The sequence below is a fragment of the Hyperolius riggenbachi genome, chromosome 5 (genome assembly GCF_040937935.1).
Source record: "Hyperolius riggenbachi isolate aHypRig1 chromosome 5, aHypRig1.pri, whole genome shotgun sequence".
NCBI classification, from domain to species: Eukaryota; Metazoa; Chordata; class Amphibia; order Anura; family Hyperoliidae; genus Hyperolius; species Hyperolius riggenbachi.
The window spans coordinates 41,565,576-41,585,056 of NC_090650.1; the positions used below are offsets into that span (position 1 = coordinate 41,565,576).

The 19,481-nt window shown below is 45.3% G+C and overlaps 1 protein-coding gene and 1 long non-coding RNA gene across 3 annotated transcripts in view; one reads left to right on the plus strand and one right to left on the minus strand.

Moving 5' to 3' along the window:
- The window catches only part of RSU1 (Ras suppressor protein 1), a 221,135-nt gene that overhangs the window by 25,546 nt on the left and 176,108 nt on the right, over positions 1-19,481 (minus strand). The gene's annotated exons all lie outside the window — the stretch shown is intronic.
- LOC137518151 (uncharacterized) overlaps positions 743-19,481 on the plus strand; it is a 66,144-nt gene continuing 47,405 nt past the window's right edge. Inside the window, exon 1 of the long non-coding RNA XR_011020749.1 lies at positions 743-887. This is a non-coding gene — a long non-coding RNA (uncharacterized lncRNA). The remainder of the gene's footprint in view (positions 888-19,481) is intronic.

Below are 19,481 nucleotides of genomic sequence, written 5' to 3' on the forward strand. Positions count from 1 at the left end.
TTATTTATTATTCCCCTGCAGAGTACCTGCACATCACTCTTGCATGTACCCACAGTTACATTGCCTAGGGCCTGATAGATGTTCTTTGTTCCGGTCTGTACCTTTTACAAGTACTCTTACCAAGGACTAGTTTTAGTCTATGACTAAAAGTATTAGAGGGAGAAGATCCGCCGGATATCCATGTAACTGGTATTGTTTAAAAGCAAATAAATATGGCAGCCTCCATATCCCACTCACTTCAGTTGCCTTTTAAAATTCCTAAGCATTGGCAGTTAAAGGGGCACTATTGCTAATTTGATCTTTTTCAGACCCTTTAACATACATATGTCTCTTTGTAGTAATGTTATGGTACAGTATATAGTCCAAGATAAATGTAATTGTTCACTGCCACTAATGATTTATAGCCAGGCAGTCACGTCAGTAGCTTTCCCTTTCCGACGCCAATGCAGGACTATACCATTGTATAGTAGGGAGGCATCTGTTATTTATGGTAAGAGCTGCCGTTATTTGAAAGCTGCCCAAGCTTATTTACCTTTCTCCGCCTTGTAACTGCACTAATGTGCAGTTACTCTGCTCGCAGCAGCTGCTGCAAAGCGTAGGACGCAGCCTCCTCTGTACAGCGCTGGCTGTGTGCGCTGTGTGGTGATTCGCTGCCCAGCCGCCAAGGACCCCTTTCACTAAGCTGGCAATGAAACGGACACCTATTGTTGTCCGTTTCTATGGCAACCCGATCGGCTTCTGCACTGCGCAGTCCTTGGTGGCCGGGCAGCGAATCACCACACAGCGCACACAGCCAGCGCTGTACGGAGGAGGCTGCGTCCTACGCTTTACGGCAGCTGCTGTGAGCAGAGTAACTGCACATTAGTGCAGTTACAAGGCGGAGAAAGGTAAATAAGCTTGGGCAGCTTTCAAATAACGGCAGCTCTTACCATCAATAACAGATGCCTCCCTACTATACAATGGTATAGTCCTGCATTGGCGTCGGAAAGGGAAAGCTACTGACGTGACTGCCTGGCTATAAATCATTAGTGGCAGTGAACAATTACATTTATCTTGGACTATATACTGTGCCATAACATTACTACAAAGAGACATATGTATGTTAAAGGGTCTGAAAAAGATCAAATTAGCAATAGTGCCCCTTTAAGAGGCGCATTTCATGTTACATACTTTCAATCAACAAGATTGTAATATGCAGATTAAAGGAGTCGGTGGATTTTTGTACAGACTCCTCAGGCCTGTTGGTTCCCTTTAACTGTCCCTCACAATGTAATCCCTACAGCAGTCATATGTCTATGTATGTACAGTGGCGGCTCCAGCTTCAGATTTTTGGGGGGGCTCAAAGGGGGCACGAGGGCTGGCAGGCTGGGCTTGGGGGGGGGGGGAATTTGTGCCGCGGCGAAAAATTGGGCGTGGTCATGATGTCATGTGGGCGGGGCTAACTGTAATGTAGTTGTACCAGCTAACGTAGTTACATGGAGAAAAAAAAATGAAGTAAACGCACATAATGACAGGTAGCCTTTCACCAGTAAATGCACATAAGAATCAGCTTTTCAGCAGTTAATGCACGTAATGACAGACTGCGTTTCTGCAGTAAATGCACATAAGAGCCTGCTTTTCACCAGTTAATGCATGTAATGACAGACAGTTTCCCCATTAAATGCACATAAGAGACAGCTTTTCACCAGTTAATTCACATAATGATAGACTGCGTTTCCGCAGTAAATGCACATAAGGGACAGCTTTTCACCAGTTCATGCACATAATGACAGACAGCATTTCCCCAGTAAATGCACATAAGAGACAGCTTTTCACCAGTTAATGCACATGACAGACAGCCTTTCACCAGTTAATGCCCATAAGAGACAGCCTTTCACCAGTTAATGCCCATAAGAGACAGCTTTTCACCAGTAAATGCACATAAGAGACAGCTTTTCACCAGCTAACGCACGTAATGACAGACAGCCTTTCACCAGTAAATGCACATAAGTGACAGCGTTACCCCAGTATAAGTGACAGCGTTATCCCAGTATAAGTGACAGCGTTACCCCAGTAAATGCACATAAGTGACAGCGTTACCCCAGTATAAGTGACAGCGTTACCCCAGTAAATGCACATAAGTGACAGCTTTACCCCAGTATAAGTGACAGCGTTACCCCAGTATAAGTGACAGCGTTACCCCAGTATAAGTGACAGCGTTACACCAGTAAATGCACATAAGTGACAGCGTTACCCCAGTATAAGTGACAGCGTTACCCCAGTAAATGTACATAAGTGACAGCGTTACCCCAGTATAACTGACAGCGTTACACCAGTAAATGCACATAAGTGACAGCGTTACCCCAGTATAAGTGACAGCATTACCCCAGTATAAGTGACAGCGTTACCCCAGTAAATGCACATAAGTGACAGCGTTACCCCAGTATAAGTGACAGCGTTACCCCAGTAAATGCACATAAGTGACAGCGTTACCCCAGTATAAGTGACAGCGTTACCCCAGTAAATGTACATAAGTGACAGCATTACCCCAGTATAAGTGACAGCGTTACACCAGTAAATGCACTTAAGTGACAGCGTTACCCCAGTATAAGTGACAGCGTTACCCCAGTATAAGTGACAGCGTTACCCCAGTATAAGTGACAGCGTTACCCCAGTAAATGCACATAAGTGACAGCGTTACCCCAGTATAAGTGACAGCGTTACCCCAGTAAATGTACATAAGTGACAGCGTTACCCCAGTATAAGTGACAGCGTTACACCAGTAAATGCACTTAAGTGACAGCGTTACCCCAGTATAAGTGACAGCGTTACCCCAGTATAAGTGACAGCGTTACCCCAGTATAAGTGACAGCGTTACCCCAGTAAATGCACATAAGTGACAGCGTTACCCCAGTATAAGTGACAGCGTTACCCCAGTAAATGCACATAAGTGACAGCGTTACCCCAGTAAATGCACATAATGTTATACCTGGTCAGGAGGGTGGGGGACTATTTGCAGAGGCTGGGGAGGGGGGCCCCATCATGCCCTCACCTCAGTGGACCCCCCTCCTTTTATGCGCGGTGCCGAGCGGGAGATACAGCTAGCTATAGTCTCCGGGAGTCCGGGCTGCAGCAGACACTAGAGCTTCAGCCAACTGGTCCACTTCTGTCTCCTCCTCAGCAATACCGCTCTGCACGCACTGAATCAGGAAGTAGTGCGAGCGGTATTGCTGAGAAGGAGACAGGAGTGGACCAGGCGGCTGAAGCTCTAGTGTCTGCTGCAGCCCGGACTCCCGGAGACTATAGCTAGCTGTATCTCCCGCTCGGCGCCGCGCATAAAAGGACCCCTCTTTTTATCATTCCCTGAGGTGAGGAAATGATAAGTCTCTCGCCCCACGCTAGAGCCGGTGTTGGAACACCGGCCCTTGATTCAGGATGGCTTTCTGAGGGGCTTACAGTTTCTCAGCTGGGGCTTCAGCCCCGGCAAGCCCCAGTGTAGCGCCGCCACTGTGTATGTATCGTGTATGTTTGTATTGTAGTGTAGGGACAATTTAGGGGGAAGCCAATTAGCTTATCTGTATGTTTTGGGGATGTGGGAGGAAACCAGAGTGCCCATAGGAAACCCACACAGACACGGGGAGAACATACAAACTCTTTGCAGATGTTGACCTGGCTGGGATTCGAACCGGGGACCCAGCACTGCAAGGTGAGAGCGCTAACCACTACGTGTGTGTGTGTGTGTGTGTGTGTGGCTAAGGTTAGGGATTGGTAGTGGGAGAGTTCAGAGTGAAAATAGGCTTAGGTTTAGCTGTACTAAAATATCTCTATTACAAACATTTAACTATCATTTTTTTCTACTTAAACAGTAGAATATCGGTAAATGTAATGATATTCTATCATCAAAAATTAGGTCGCCCTTTTTTTGATGTATGCTTTTCAAGGGGGAAACTGCCAATAAGACCGTGAACACTGTTAGATGCAAAGATACCCCAAGAGAGCAGACTGCCCGGGCATTCCTCCAGTAACTGCTTCTTCCACTGGTGTCAGTCACTCATTCTATGTATAGCTTGCATTGCTAGATTTATGTCTCACTTACTGGAATAACATGAATTCCCCAAAAAACAACCGTATAAGTTACTGTTGTTTAATTTATGCTAAATTTGATTTACACGGCTCCTTGGTGGAAAACAACCCCGGCATAAATTGAAACCCCCTGAAGATCCAGTGACAGCTATCTGACAACTGTGTACGGCGCACATATTGTAAATATTAGTAGGGCTGCTCATAAAGCCGGGATAATGCAAAAATGTCATTTTGTGTTGACCACAAAATACTGTGTCCACGGCACAAGTTCCCAACTGGGGCTACAAGTCCACAGCAAAAGTTCCCGAACCCCCGGTCACCACGTACTGGGGCTGCAAGTCCACAGCAAAAGTTCCCGAACCCCCGGTCACCACGTAGTGGGGCTACAAGTCCACAGCAAAAGTTCCCGAACCCCCATCCACCACATACTGGGGCTACAAGTCCACAGCAAAAGTTCCTGAACCCCCGGGCACCACGTACTGGGGCTACAAGTCCACAGCAAAAGTTCCCGAACCCCCATCCACCACGTACTGGGGCTACAAGTCCACAGCAAAAGTTTCTGAACCCCCGGTCACCACGTACTGGGGCTACAAGTCCACAGCAAAAGTTCCCGAACCCCCGGTCACCACGTACCGGGGCTACAAGTCCACAGCAAAAGTTCCCGAACCCCCAGTCACCACGTAGTGGGGCTACAAGTCCACAGCAAAAGTTCCCGAACCCCCGGTCACCACTACTGGGGCTACAAGTCCACAGCAAAAGTTCCCAAACCCCCGGTCACCACGTACTGGGGCTACAAGTCCACAGCAAAAGTTCCCGAACCCCCGGGCACCACGTACTGGGGCTACAAGTCCACAGCAAAAGTTCCCGAACCCCTGGTCACCACGTACCGGGGCTACAAGTCCACAGCAAAAGTTCCCGAACCCCCGGTCACCACGTAGTGGGGCTACAAGCCCTGGCTTCCAAGGTTGAAAAACTTGACATGTCAATGGATGACATTTAGAAGGAAAGACTGTGCCTTTCTAAGTGAAGGCTCCAAGCCATTTACGCTTGAATTAGCTAATAATGCTCCACATTACTTTTGCCTGAGGAAGCGGTTGAGCCCACGAAACGCGTTGCAAGTGGAGCTACTGCTGTTGCCGTTTTTCTTTACTAATAAACAATTGCTTTTGAAACTTGACAGCCTGTGTCTGGCTACCTGGAGGCAAGTCCACCACTAACTCCTTTTTAACATTTGTAATTTGTTTTACTCTACCTGGCGCCTATTTACCATCGATCTCAATTTCCATAAGTCATCCCCCCTTGGTGGAATGGTGTTACCCCACCTTTCTTTCTACTACTGAGAGCGTTTTACAATAGAAACAGAGACAATGGAGACACTCTGCTTGTGTCATGGTCGGAGACAGGATGTCTTCTGTCGCCATGCAGGGTAAGAATCCATCATAGCATAGCTCAAGATTAAGTATTGGTAGAACTGCACATCGGTTGGAATGGTCAATGAGATGCAAAAAATTCCAAGTTGATGCAAACGTCATGCTTGTAATTGGATCAGCCTAACGCACACCTAACTGTGCCAATATATCAGATGATGTATGGGCAGGTCGACCAAGAGACCGATCTCTCTTGAATCGAGATCTGTTGCCAGTTCATACACCACAGGCCAATTCCCGATCGACTTCAGCATGAAATATCTCGGGAAATGGCCTCGTGACACCGCATCCCCCACCACCTCACCAGTCCGATTCTGTCCCCCCCCCCAATGTTAAATGTGCCCCCCGATGCACTATACTTTCTGCTGGCTCCGTCCATACACGCGCCCCACATGGTTGCTGTCGAATACATGGGCGTGTTTGTGACATCACGCATGCGCCCACGTTACTCCGGCAACCACCTGGGGTGGGTTATGCATATTGCGGCGTAACCAGCAGCAGGCGGGGACAGGTAAAGTATAGTGCAGGGCGGAGGACACAATTAACATTAGGGGGACAGCGCCGGGGGGTTCGTCACGTGTGTCGCTTGTCCCGATATTGCTCGCTGTTACCGCCGCGCACCCGATCGACCATGTCGGCCCAATATCTTGCAGTCTGTCTGATGGACATGTTTGACTCGAAATTGGTTGCATCGTTGATCAAGCATGCACTTGGCCGGCACCGATTGTCATCCGATTCAATAATTATCGAATAGGACGGTCGATGGGCCGACAAGTTGCTAGATGTATTCGTATTTTAAGCGCTGTTAAACGCTGACATAATATTTAATAAAAATGTGTTTTCCTACTTTGTATAACCCATCCAGTTATCATATTTGCTTTTGTGCACAAGTATTATTATTCATTGGGAAATTACAAGTTCCCAAAGTACAGTTTATCTGCTCTGAAAGCTGCCATTGCATTCTAGTCATAGCTGTATTTATATATTGTAATGTACCCGGGGATTATTTCTGAGCTGTCTCTGATCTGCACACATTAGAAGGAGTTTCAGCACTGCCAGGGAATGTTTACATTCCTCTCTTGCTACAATCATGTAAACATAATGTTATCACCTCTTCTACTGCAGAGAGCTTTCTATTGAAAAAGTAAGTCCCGTGTTTAACTGTTTTAATTCTGTTCTGGTAAAAAAAAAAAAAAAAAAATTGTGGTAGTAGATTATTTGCTGTAGTAGATTATATGATGTAAATCTAGCATAGAAGGAATTTCTGGATTTCATACCACTTTAAAGAGAACTCGAGGTGGATTTTCTAAATCTTAAAGCGGAATATAACCCTGCATTTCAACTTTGCTCTAAAACATTATTTACAGTATATTATATGCAACCAGCATTTTTTTTTTACTAGACCAGCATTGGAAGGGTTATACAGGGCTTTAAAGTTCCTGGAGATTTCCGCAGACTCATCCGAAGCGGACATAGATACATTTTGTTTACATAAATGTATCTAAGTGTTGAATGTGACTCACTCTCTCTGACTGAGAAGGAGCTTGGAGGACAGCCAAAGAGTGTGTAACATTTCTCAATAGATACATTTAACTAAATAGAATGTAACAATCTGAACTTCTGCATAGCTCTCCACGGAATTTTAAACCTCTGTGTTTAACCCTTCCAATGCTGGTCTAGTAAAAAAAAATGCTTTTTGCATTAATGCTGTAAATAATGTTTTAGAGCAAAGTTGAAATGCAGGGTTATATTCCGCTTTAATAGGACACAGAGGCATGTTCTCTGCACAATGACATGCCTCTGTGTTCTTCTGCTGCCGCCAGTCTCCCCCACCTCCTCTATTACATGGCTTCCCTCGCCGCTCCCCTCCTCTGCTAGCTTCCTCCAATCAGAAGCTAAGCCACGACCCAGGAAGTACTTCCGGGCCATGGCTTAGCTTCAGATTGGAGGAAGCTAGCAGAGGCGGGGAGAGTCATGTAATGGAGGTGGGGGAGGCAATGCGAAAGAGCAGTGATTGAAAAGCTGGCAGGTAAACAGAAGGCTAGCAACAATCAGATTGTCGCTAGCCTGGTGGTATTTTTCAGGAAGGACAGCAGAACCCAGGGGGACTGGCAGCGTCAATAGAAGGCATATCATTGTGCAGAGAACATGCCTCCATGTCCTATTAAAGTGGATCTGAGATAAACTTTTACTCATTGCATAATTGTGTTCCCTTCGTATAGTTTATAGGGCATTCCTCAAGCCAAATACTTTTTTTTTCATATTCTAGAGAGCCTTGGCACTCTGAGAGCTCTTTCACATTAGAGCCCTTTTCCTGAGTTTTAACGCAAAGTCAATAGTTTGCGTTTACCAAGGTAAAATGAAAGTCCATAGACTTTCATTTTACCTTTCACACCCGACGCTGCATTTCGGTTCAACGCACCCGGGATCATTAAACCATCGGGAGCCAGTGTTTTCCCGCAGGGTGAAATAATTGCGCCGTACCACAGTATCCCGACGACACGCCACAGGGCATATAACGCGTGCAGGAGAACCGCTCCTGCACGCGCTGTTTAATGTGAAAGAGCCCAGAGAGCCATGTAGCAAGGGCTTATGGGAGCTCAGTCTGGGCAGGAGGTGTTACTAGCCAGAGATTTCAGAGACAGAAGGGAGGAGGGAGGAGGAGAGGGGGTGAAATTTTCACAGGCTGAGGGCTGGAGATGCAGAGCAGCTTGCCTGTGTGTAATGATCACAAGCAGAACATGTCTGCTCTCATTGTCTCACAGGAAGAAATAATCATATACTGTTGAAGAGGTTTGCAACTAGATCTGTTAACTGCTGCTGTGTAAACTATCTAAACTTTAGATAAGATATATAGACAAGTTATTTTTTATAGTTATTTTTTCATCTCTGATCTGCTTTAAGATTTAGAGAATACATCTCTGGTTCTCTTTTTTTTTTTTTTTTAAGCATTCAATTTTTATTGTCGATAATTGAGAGCAGTATACAGAATGAGAACTTAATGATTACAATTAACTTCTATATGAACATTAAGTAATCCAGTCTTGTACATACACATTGGTGATGAAACAAATGGCATACACAAGGACCAACAGTGTGAACAGGACCAAACAGAGAAGTTATTCAGGTCTAATAGGATTCGATATTTGGGTGTTGCAATGTTTTCAGGGAGGGAGAAGTCGAGGAACATGTGTATCTATTACTGATGTGGTGTGTTTAGTTAGGACAGGTCACCTTGAGTATGACGAAGTTTAATTTCCATATTAATATTAGCATTTGCTAAGGCAAGAGTTGAGGATAATGCTGGAATTCCAGTTAGAAACAATTTGATGGCGAGTGGCGCATATAATCTGCGATATCTCCAGGCGATAAGGGGACGGTGTGTATTCTAGGCCTATATGGAGGATCGCCAGTTGGGGAGTCATTTTAAAGGGAATCTGTATTGTTAAAAATCACACAAAAGTAAACATACCAGTGCGTTAGGGGACATCTCCTATTACCCTCTGACACAATTTCGCCGCTCCTCGCCGCATTAAAAGTGGTTGAAAACGGTTTTAAAAAGTTTGTTTATAAACAAACAAAATGGCCACCAAAACAGGAAGTAGGTTGATGTACAGTATGTCCACACATAGAAAATACATCCATACACAAGCAGGCTGTATACAGCCTTCCTTTTGAATCTCAAGAGATCATTTGTGTGTTTCTTTCCCCTTGTTCTCATGCACTGAAGTTTCAGGCTGCTTCTTTCTTCCTGCAAACAGCTTTGCCCTTGTCTGTAATTCTTCAGTATGTGAAAGCCCAGCCAGCTCAGAGGACGATTTATCCAGCTTGTAAAAGATAAGAGAGAAGAGAGAAGCTGCTCTAATCCTAAATAACACACAGGCAGTGTGCATAGAGGGGCTTGGAAGGGGGAGTTCATAGCAGAACCACAACACTGAAGAACTTGGCAGCCTTCCAGACACAGGCCAAGTCTGACAGGGGAAAGATACATTGATTTATTACAGAGACAGTGATAGTATAAAGTGCTGCAGTAAGCCAGAACACATTAGAATAGCTTTTTGAACTTGTAGGATGATAAAAAACAGGATGCAATTTTTGTTACGGAGTCTCTTTAAAGGACGCCCAGATATGAGATGTGATGCGTTGGTTAACCTCTTTCCAGAGCCTCGGGTTCTCTTTAAGAACTGACCTTGCTCAGTTGTGGGCTCAGTTGGACCTGAAGCTGATCAGGCCTGTTTGTTAGAATCACTGTAGAGGCAGAAAGCGAGGCAGACTGTTGCTAATCCAGCCAGCACTATCAGGTGAGAGGACTGTTCATTAGGCTTCATCATCCTGTCTCCTGTAATGGCCCCGCCACTTAATAGAAATTCCCCCGAGCGCTAGCTTGCGTATTAGGCCATGTCCTTGCTTGTGTATCAGGTGGTCTCAGCTGTCACCGGCGGGCTGGGAACTCGCGGATCGCCGCTCTCTGGAGATCGCACTGGATTTACCGTCCACATAATAAAGGTGGAAGAGAAATCGATGGCTGCAGCCCGGCACATTACTTAGGCATTTAGGAAAATGGGCCATTCTTTCAAATGAAATGACATTGTGCTTAATGCGGTAATTTCCCACTTAAGATTCTGCATGGCGGCGCAGAAAATCCTAACAAAGTATTTTCTTTCCCTTAAAAGTTTCCAACTTGACTACACAGGGGATTTCCAGCAGGAGGAGTAGATAGAAATCAGCCAGATATTGACACAATAAGGGTAAAGAGGCGCGCAGGTAAAGATAAAAGTAGGTTAAAACCAAATAAAAGTAGAAAAATTAGGTGGCTTAACTAAATGATGACAGTCAGATAACAGAATAAGATTTATTATGCACAAGTAACGCATTTCACGGGTCTGAGCCCGCTTCCTCAGGTCAATACAAGTCCCGCAGTACCAATAGCCAATAGTATTGAGCTCCTTGATTTTAACCTCATTTTAATCTTTACCTGGCCCCTCTTTATCCTTATTGTGTGCATTACACCGTTCATCCCATTGAGGTTGGGGGGGCTTCCTCTAGGGTCACATGGTAGACGCCATTGTGACAACCAGTTGTTTTTGACAACTAATAACTAATCGGAAGGCAATTATCGATTGTTCCAATAAATGGAACGATTTAAGAAGGTTTTACACTCCGATTCAATCATAAAATCCAACATTCGGATCGATAAGGATTCCTTTTCCTTTTCGTTCAAAACATTGTATCACATTGATTTGCACCACAAACAGCGCAGTTTTCTATACAATTCAATCATAAAAAGTGCATTGAAATATCGATTCTGAAGGAAAAATTGTACAGTTAATGGGCACCTTTAACTTCTTGCTGACCGCTCCACGCCAATTGGCGTGAAAGCGGCGGCAGCTCCAGGACCGCTACACGCCGATCGGCGTGAACGGCCTTCTATGGGGCTAGTAGGAGAGCGTGCACCTTCAGTCTCTTAGCCGCTCGGAGACTGTTAGACGGCGAAACCGCTGTCTAATATACCTGTACAGCGCTGCAACCTAAGGCAGCGCTGTACTGGGGACAGTCATGTGACACGGCGGTCCCCCTGGCGGACACAGAAGCGATCGGCGATGATAGGCTGAAGCCTATCACAGCCGATCGCAGTGATAGGCTGACAGGGGAGGGAAGGAGGGAGGGAAAAATGTTAAAGAAATAGCTATTTTTATTAAAAAATAAAAATATTTGTAAAACAAACAAACAAACAAACATTGGGGGAGCGATCAGACCCCACCAACAGGGAGCTCTGTTGGTGGGGAGAAAAGGGGAGGATCACTTGTGTGTTGAGTTGTGCAGCCCTGCAGCGAGCCCTTAAAGCTGCAGTGGCCCAATTTATGAAAAATAGCCTCGTCTTTAGGAGGGTTTAACCCTGCGGTCCTCAAGTGGTTAAAGAGACACTAAAGCGAAAAAAAAATGATGATATTATGATTTGTATGTGTAGTACAGCTAAGAAATAAAACATTAAAATCAGATACATCAGTCTAATTGTTTCCAGTACAGGAAGAGTTGAGAAACTCCAGTTGTTATCTCTATGCAAACAAGCCATTAGGCCTGGAACCCACTGAAATCAGCAAACGCAAAACGCAACCACTAGCGTTTTGTCTGAGCGGTTTACAAGCGGATTCATGCGCGTTTTTGGTCGTGTTTTGCAACATTGTATTTTTTTGCCCAGCGGGTGCGTAGCGTTTTTATCCTGATTGGTCCTGTGAATTATTTTTCATTTTGTTACAGTGTGCTGAGCGTTTCTGCTAGCGTTTCAATACTTTACATTGAAGCGCTAACGCTCCCAAAATGCTGCAGGTCCTGCGTTTGCGTTTCTGGGAAACGCAAACGCTCCTGTGGAAGTTGCCCCATCCATTAACATTAGCCCAGCGTTTTGGCAAACTGCTAGCGTATCGCAGTGCTGCCAAAACGCTGCCAAAAGCGCTCCTGTGGGTTCCAGCCCTTAAGCTCTCCGACTAAGTTAGTGGTGGAGAGGGCTGTTATCTGACTTTTATTATCTCAACTGTTCCTGGACTATTTACTTTTCCTCTGCCAGAGGAGAGGTCATTACTTCACAGACTGCTCTGAAAGACTCATTTTGAATGCTGAGTGTTGTGTAATCTGCACATATTATAGAGTGATGCAATGTTAGAAAAAACACTATATACCTGAAAATAAAAGTATGAGAATATTTTCTTTGCTGCTAATCTTCTAGTAATTATTCATAGTACACAACCAATTCACTATATCATATTTTTTTTTTCACTTCAGTGTCTCTTTAATAAGATTACCAGAAAACAAGAATGCACTAGAGATAAACTCATCAAACTATACAAAGCTACAATATATTTGTGCCTGGGTTTAGGAACTTCATTATACCGGTTCTATTTCAGTTGGCACAATCCAGGCAGAAGGTAACAGGCAGCTCTGTGAGGAGGTGTAATCGCGAGTCCACTGATATCTGCAGACCGCCCCTTGCTAATTAAACAGGTTCCCGTTCTACCCAATCACCCGTGGGACTTCTCCCGGCCACAGAGAGCTCCGTTCTAGAGCCGTGTATGACCCCACGTTCTGCCAGCAGACTCCGCCAGGCTTCCTAATGACAAAGGCAGCCATGAGTAACGCAGACAGCGAATGGTCAGGTTTAATTGTACAAAGTGAGTTGTCTCTGTCATGGTCACAGATGGAACTTCCTCTTCTATATAAAAAGAAATAAAGTACTGAAATTGCCACTGAAAAGGACAGCGGCAAAAACGTCATTTTTTTTTTTTTTACTGATGCCAGGAGAAGGTGCAAGCAGGACTGACAGGCAACTGGTATTGTTTAACAGGAAAAATCACTGGTGGTTAGTACTCACACCTTGCAGCGCTGGGTCCCTGGTTCAAATCCCAGCCAGGGCACTATCTGCACGGAGCTTGTATGTTCACCCCATGTCTGCGTGGGTTTTCCCCGGGTACTCTGGTTTCCTTCCAGGCCTCCACATTCCAAAACCTACAGATAAGTTAATTGACTTCCCCCAAAATTGGCCCTAGACTATGATACATACACTACACAATACATCCGTAGACAAAGGACTATGGTAGGGACTAGATTGTGAGCCCCTTTGAGGGACAGGTAAAGGGAACCAAGTCCGCCAGGAGAAAAGCGCAATATGAATGTTCTGTTTCCCGTCACGGATCCCATTTACTCGTTCTGGACATTTGGCTAACTGCGGGGCCTCCGTATCCCCCTGCAGAGGTCAAAACGCAACGCGTTTACCAAACGCCGGTAACCGATGCTCATTCTCAGAGAAGCGCTTAGCATCGGCTAAACGCAATGCCGTTGAAAGCCCGTGTGAACTGGCCCTTGGTGGAAACAGCTCTACGCTATTGAAAAAAAACAACCAAAAACTGGGTAATGTAAATACAAATACATTACTAAACAGTCACATTTAAAAACATCGTAGCCACATGTAAGTATAACTAGAGTCACATCTACCTAATGACCACGTCATGCCAACGGGCGTGACCGCGGCGGCAGCCCCAGGGCCTCCAAACGGCAAATGGAGTCAAGTCCTGGGGTCGGCTACTACAGGAGATCGCGTGCAGGCTGTGCGTGCATCTCCTGCTTGAGGAGCAGAACTCAGACCTCACCAACAGAGAGCGCTGTTGGTGGGGAGAAAAGAATCAAGAGTCCCCTGCGCAGGGGGGGCGTGTACGGCCGGGCTACCCCTGCGCCAACGGGCCCAGACTGAATTACTTTTGGGGCCAAACTGCGGACGATCCAGGTGGCACTGAAGAACGGTGAGGAAGCAATCAGCCTGGAGGAGGCTGGAGGAAGCCCCAGGTATGTATTTTTTTTATTTCATCCGTCTCAGATACACTTTAAGCTCAGACGAGACATTTCTGACATCCTTGCTCGCAGGCAGATCTGTGTGCGGTTATGGAGTGCTGCCAGCGTATCCCGTAGCATTAGATGGGATCACTGTCGCTGCACACCGCCACCTCCCCCGACTGACACAATGATATCCACTAGAGATCTGTTTGGAAAAATTACACTTTGTCATGCCTGACAGTCCGCTAATAGCTGCCTCCGCCAGACAGCCAATGCCGACCCTGTCTGCATCACTCGCTAAAAATCTGAAATAGCTTCACTTGCCTTCCATCCACTTAATACCGCCACCATCCACACAATGCCTAGCTTCACAGATAACTTAAAGCAGACCACAACTCAGGACTTCCTCTCTGCTCTAAAAGATAAGCAACAGCATAATAACATTTAAAGAAAAACATTTTTGTTACATTTTATACAAATCCTTCAATAAATCTGCAATATGTCTACTTCCCGCTTTCATGGAAGCAGATATAGGGTTAACATCCTGTTTACAAATTAGCTGTTCTACTGAGGCTGCCAGCTAACACAGCTGAGAGATCAAATAACAGTTGTGATTCGTCACAGATAAGGGAGAATTAGACAAGCTAAATTCTCTAAATACATACAGGGTGCATTTCTCTGTTTTTCTTCTATGCAAGCGTTTAGGTCTAAAGGACCTAATGTCACAGTTGTGAAATTAAAAATAAACGTATGTCAGGGGTGCAATGTAAAGCAATGCTACTCAGGAGAAAAAAATAGAGCACGAAAGATTAAAGGTACATTATCAAATCAAGTATTCTAAAATGACAATGTACAAATAATGTCTAAGTAGCTGTGTAAACATTTTCCTACTTTTCATGTTAAATATCAGAGGCAAAAGCTTTAATTCATTGTGTGTAGGATTTAGCTCTATTGGAACAAATAATTCGCAAAAGGGGTGTCTGCTTCAATGCACAGCCAGTGTTGTTATTTTTTGCATATCAGACTACAGAGTATTTTTCTCTGAAAGCAAAAAAATAAAAAAAAAGTATGAAAAGCTGTGGTGTCACAGATAATTACAAATGTTTATATCAAGATACATTTCCTCTGCTCTCTTCAGACACTTCAGTCAGAGACACATGACTTTCTCTCACACACACAGGGTTAACAGGTGCACTGTGAGGGAATTCCCCCTTCCCTCATGGCTCACTCTGCTGTCAGATTACAGCAGACTGCGGTCAGTTTAGAGTGAAACGAATTTGTTACAGTAAACAAGAGATAAGCAAATGAAATGTACAAATCATTACTAGCACTTTAGGAACTCTCTCAATCCCAGGAAAAAAAATGCTAATAGACAGTGTTCCTTTAAGGTGCAACTCCACTTTCATGCAAGTAAAAATTTTCTGAACAAATATGCACTGCAGGGAGGATGGCAGAGATCAGATCATTAATACTAGCGATTTCCTACTGTTTGTCTTGGCTAGATAGAGTACTAGTTAAGGGCTCTGCCTCTGACACAAGAGACCTGGGCTCAAATCTCTGCTCTTCCTGTTCAGTAAGGAGACCTTGGGCAAGGCTCCCTAACACTGCCACTGCCTACTGAGTGCGCCCTAGTGGCTGCAGCTCGGACGCTTTGAGTATTGTTCTGTGTCTTGTCTTGAGCTGTGTACACATGCTAGATGAAACTCTGCCAAGGCAGCCAATAACAACCACTGATGCCAAGAATCTAATGTGTACAGCAGCCCTTGATGCTTGCTCCCCAACACCTTGGCCAGCTATCAGCACGGGGGATTGATTTTACCGATCACTGGCCAAGATCATTGCTCTCCCCACTCACCCCTCCCGCTGCGTAACATCACTGCCATGCTGCTTCATCGGCCTCCCTTTTTAGGACAGAGTTGGAAAGTTGTGTAACATCCCTCCTGCTGCATAACGTCCCTACCGCGCCACTTTGTCGGCCTACCCTTTAGGACGGAGTTGGAAAGTTGTGTAATAACCCTTCCGCTGCGTAACATCACTGCCGCACTGCTTCGGTGCAGTGTTGCCAACTCATCCCTTTAATTACTGACACATCTAAGTTATACAGGTTCTGGGGCTATTTGCACATAATCAGTGCCTTAACTGCATCTACCTAGCCACAAAACCTGTATAATTCATATGTGTCAGTAATTAAAGGGATGAGTTGGCAACACTGCTTCGGTGACCTAACTTTTTAGGGTCGAGTTGGAAAGAAAATTTTACTAACACTAGATTTTAAATAGGTATGTGTGTAATGTGCTGGGGGGTCATGTGTAAGTTATCAAGGGAATGACAGTGTTTAGTGTGGGTGGTGCCTATGGATAGATTATAGAGGAGGGATAGCATTTAGGGCTAATTCTCACTAAGGCGATTACCGCTTTTTAAAGCGATAGCACAATAGGAACCGAATGGCAGTGATCTCACTGCCGCGATTGCTGCCGATCATGGGCGTTTCGCGATTAGCAGCAATTGCCAAACGCGTTACCTGCAGGATTTTTGGGCGATTCGGGAGCGATCGAGATTAGCATATATAGAAGTGATAATCGTGATCGCTTCAGGAACGCTTATTTGTCCAGTGATTTCTCCGCGTTAAATCATGGAAAAAGTCACCCCTGCAAAACGGTAGTGCTAAGCGCTACCGTTTTGCGCTTTTAAGTGTGATTGAGCCCCTAGAGCTTGCTGGAATATGACTAGTTTATAAAGGGGAATAGTATTTGGTGTTGGGGATGTATAAGTTATGAAGGGAGGAATAGTAATTTTTTTTGTACGGTGGAGTATTGCTAGGCTATGGGAAGGGGGGGGGGGGCAGTATTTATTCTAATTATTCTTGGGTACATTACTCCCTGCGATATTGCAGGAATCTACTCTGCCATCCCGTTTTTGTGTGTGCGATTTGTAGCGTTGGCATGCTGCCAAATAAACCAATGTACCGCGCCAGTGTGAAAGGGTACACTATAACCGCCCAAAAACTTATTACGTGTGCACTGATGCACGGTTTCCAGTCAGAACGCCCTCCAGTCTCAGAACGCCCTCCCCGTTCAGACTGGACAGAACGCCCTCCCCGCGATTCTGACAAGTGCGCGCCGTGCCCAGAATTATCAGCATGTCGGTGACCGTCTCTACCCCCCGGGCCGTCTCCTGTAACTACGACGGTTATTACCTGACTGGCCACACCTGCGTCAGCTTTACGGATTGCACAGTCCGGTCACAGAACGCCTGAATTCTCTTCAAACAAACATACATCAATGACTTTCCTCCGCATACATAAAACGAGGCAACACATCACGCCGGCCTTTGTTCCTGCTTACCTTCCAGATCTAAGGAGGAATACAAGCAAAACACAGGAGTTGTTCTCTGCACATACCTCCAGTACGGTTCTACTTAAAGGACCACTATCAAGAAAAATTATAAAATGTATTGTGCATGTGTATGCATATATACAACATGTACAGTAAAATCTACTATAAATTACAATTTTCCTATCTCATGGTCACAGTAGGCAGTAAAAATAAAATCTGACAGGTTTTGGACTAGTCCATCTCCTCATGGGGGATTCTTAGGGTTCTCATTATTTTCAAAAGCATTCCTGGAATGGAAGGTTGGTCAGTCCAACTGGCAAATTAGCATGAAAGTGAGTAGGGAGGCCGGCCTACTTATTATGTAGATCCTTTCCCTAGGTTACTTTTCTAAAGAATAAAGGAAATAAGGAGAATCCCCCTTGAGGAAATGGACTAGCTCAAAACCAGTCAGTTCTGTCAGATTTTTACTGCCTACTGTAAGCGGCAGCAACACAGGGGAAAGAATTTATACTGGTATTGCATTTTTTCTGGGAGAAATTATAAACATGTATTTAACATTTTTGAATTTTTGTGATAGTGGTCTTTTAAATAGAACAGCGTATTTAATTGAGAATTAAAAAGAAAAAAATTGGAATTTGGAACTAATCCCAAATTTCCTTGAATCCCAAAAGATTCTCGATTTTCATGAATCTATAGAATCTCCCTGCATCCTCCTGTATGTCCGTGCGGTGGTGCCAGTGCGCATGTGCAGTATTAGGACAGCAGGAGGACTGGTGCAGAGGGCAAGTAGCTGTGTGTGTGCGCAGAGGTTACGGCATGGATACGGGGGTATAAGGGGGTCACGGCCGAGCCCCAGCACCCGTTTTAACGGGCAGACTTATTTCTAATAGAATATGCTAAGTCTATTCTTACACTGAGCACACAATTCTTATGTACAGGCTTCTTTAGATTCAAAAGATTCGAGAATCTTTTTGGATTCAAATTCAAGGAAATTTGGGATTCGTCCCATCTCTAACAAAGACTTAAAGGATACCAGAACCCAAATGAAGATGAGAAACGGGGAAGCAGCCATGTATGGTGAGCTGTCCTAATGGTCACCGCTGCCCCAGTTTGCTTTCTGCCCCCTCTGGTGCCTGTAATTGCCCCCCCGGCCCCATCTTCCAGTCAGCTTGGTTCAGTAATCAGCTGCTCACTCCGTAACGGTCCACGACCCGGCCAGCGCTCTGCTTGTATTGCCGTGGTCTGCCCCAAGCTTGGCAGCTGCCAATTGGGCAACAGCTGCCAAGTTGGGAGTGGGGAGCGGCAATGCAGACGCAGGTGGCCAGAGCTTCGGCGGCGATTTTGATTTGTGTCATTTTTTTCTAGACACAGGGCTGGATTTTTGGAAAAGCCAGTGGTGGACTTTCCTCTCCAAGAAGACTCACAGAAGTCAACTTATCAGCAAGAAAATTATCTTTATTCGTAACTCCCAATTTTGCAAAGGGTTTAATGGAGTTACGAATAAAGATAATTTTTTGCTGATAAATTGACTTGTGTGAGTCTTCTTAGGGAGGTAAGTCTACCATTACCTCCCTTTTTAAAAGTTTTTTAAATATTTTATTTTGGCACCTCTGTTGCACTACTAAAATTGCATTCCAAATCCACCCTTGGTGGAGGGATGTTAAGGTACCCATACACTACATCGATTTCCCGCCGATATACAGCAGAATCGACCACTGTGATCGAATCTGCTGTGAAATAGTTTACGCAAATGTCGACTGATTTCCATCTGAAATCGATCGATTCAGTCGATCTGTCCAGGAGGAAAATTTTGCTTGATTGCCGGCGGGAGCAGGTCGTTAGTGGCGTTCGACGCAGCAATACATCACCTGTCCGCTGGTGCGAGTCCTCAGGTCCGTGCTGTCCCTTTCTCCAGGTGGCCTTCTACTCCATCTCCCCTTCACTTCCTGTCCCGTCCTGTGAGAAGAGGAAGTTCAAACAAGTAGAGCGGCCTCTACTGTTTGAACTTCTGCTCTGGACAGGAAGTGAAGAGAAGAGGGAGAAGGCGGCCAGCCGGAGAAAGGGCTAGCACGGACCTGGGGACTTGCGCCAGCGGACAGGTGATGTATTGCTGCTGGCCGGGGAATGCGAGCCAGGCAGAGGCAGCAGCAGCGCCAGAGGTTGTGATTCGATTTCATGCTATAATCTATTCAAAATCCGTGTGCATTGTTGGCAGCCAATAGATCCCTCTCTGATCAGATTCGATTTATCTGTTGGTCGATCTGGTGGCAATCGACCAGTGTATGGCAGCCTTTACCCCACCACCTTCTTTTCCTGTCTACAGAGAGCAACTTTT